Source organism: Haliotis asinina, chromosome 1 (genome assembly GCF_037392515.1).
Source record: "Haliotis asinina isolate JCU_RB_2024 chromosome 1, JCU_Hal_asi_v2, whole genome shotgun sequence".
Classification (NCBI taxonomy): domain Eukaryota; kingdom Metazoa; phylum Mollusca; class Gastropoda; order Lepetellida; family Haliotidae; genus Haliotis; species Haliotis asinina.
Window position 1 is genome coordinate 102620680 of NC_090280.1, and position 1883 is coordinate 102622562.

Below are 1883 nucleotides of genomic sequence, written 5' to 3' on the forward strand. Positions count from 1 at the left end.
TACTCAGTGAGACCGATATGTTGTAAATGTCAAGTGAGGAAACGTTATGAAGGAGTACCCGCGCTCGTTTTATTAAGCTATATCCACTTGTCATTTATACCATTCATCAAAGTGAAAACATTTATATTCAGTCGCTCTATATACTGTATATGCGTTCAAGGAATATCAGCAGAGGGGAACACGGCCTGTCGCTAGACGAAAGAACACTTTAACAGGTTTTTAGTGACTGCACGACTGGAATGTGGGGACTTAGTCACAGACCTGTCGCTGCACGAACGAACACTTTAACCTGTATGCTACACACCCGCTGTTCGCACACAATTCTATCATGTGAAAACCACCTTCACGTGTCCTTCAGTACGCCTTTCTCTTTCAGTATACAACTGTTTGGAAGACATATGGCGAAATTGTTACTGGTCGGGAAGCCGGGACTGCAGATATCCAGGATACAGGATCCGTATGCAGACCAGCATCCTTCCATCAATGTAGATTTAAATTTACTATGATATGTACTTTGTCCATCCTAATGACGAAACATCAGAAGATAGATAGCCACTGCGACTCGTGCAAATGTTACTTCATATGTACATATCTGCCCTGATGTAAACAACAACGGTTGTTTCACCACTGACAAAGGTTATAAATTATTATAACAAAGGTTATAATAAAGGATATGGAGCAAGTCTTACCGCTAATACTCCGCCAATATCCCACGACTTTGTTGTTGAACAGTATACTGTTCCCTTGAACGGTCCTGACTCCATGCGCTCTGACGTCATGGAATTCCTTCCTGCGCCTAATACGATAAGGAGGGTTGTTGATGTATATTGATGCTAATATCACATTTAGTGTAAGTATCCGGTGAATGTAACGAGACGTATTTATCTGAAAGTGTGATTCATGGCATGTAGATTTCAGTAAACGTATTAGTCAAGCTGAACAGGAACAGATAAGAGGAAGCCTCTTCCGCGTGATGGGCTGTGGTGGGCGTTTGCATAAAGACTGCGCTTTTATTATCTGATATCGTAAATTATGCATTTGTTTTGGAGCTCAGTAGAAAAAAAACGAGCGTTTAAGATGTGCTTTGGTGATCTTTAGTTTCAGAAGGAAAGTGAATATGTTTATACTCCCACAATCCGTGTAGCATCATCGGAACACAGTCATCTCAGTATTTCTGTATTAACAGGGCGCATCATCTCCACTGGTCTAGAATGGGTACAACGTATACGTAGGACAAGATACTAACTTTCTTGGGTTTTTTGTCAGGAATATGTTTGTTGTAATAAGAAAAAGCCCCAAAACAAGCAACAACAAAAAACAAAAACAGCGGCTTGAGCATGTACTAGTCGCGCTATATATATATATATATATATATATATATATATATATATATATATATATATATATATATATATATATATATATATATATATATGTCCTATAATAATGATAAAAAAACATTCATAATACTGAGGGGGAAAGAGTCATACCACAAGCATGCAATGTTAACCACCAGTCTGCCGTGAAACTGTATTAGTTTTAGGTGTACATGGGGTATGTTTTCAGCCCAAATTGGAAGGAACACCAACAGTGGACCCATCTGTGTTATCCAAGGTTGACTATATAGCAATGAACTCTCTTCTGAAGATGTGGACACACATGAAGCACAGTGAGTCGTTATTACTTCTCACACGTTCAGTACACTGACCAATTTCCTTGGTCAACACAAGGTCACTGCTGTGGACATGGTCAGTGTGGCGTTTGTGGTTAAGTTCCTGGTTGTGGACGGTGTAGATGTGGATGTAGTGGGGGTGACGGATACGCTGGGTGTAGTCGACGTGGTAGGTGTAGTGGAAATACTGGATGTAATGGGTGCGGTGTGT

General features: G+C 40.0%; 1 protein-coding gene across 1 annotated transcript in view; it reads right to left on the reverse strand.

Annotated features, from left to right (window-relative positions):
• LOC137285340 (uncharacterized) overlaps positions 1-895 on the reverse strand; it is a 14339-nt gene extending 13444 nt beyond the window's left edge. Inside the window, exon 1 of the mRNA XM_067817710.1 lies at positions 690-895. The gene's annotated coding sequence lies outside the window, so the exon portion shown is untranslated. The remainder of the gene's footprint in view (positions 1-689) is intronic.
• Positions 896-1883: the final 988 nt, after the last annotated feature.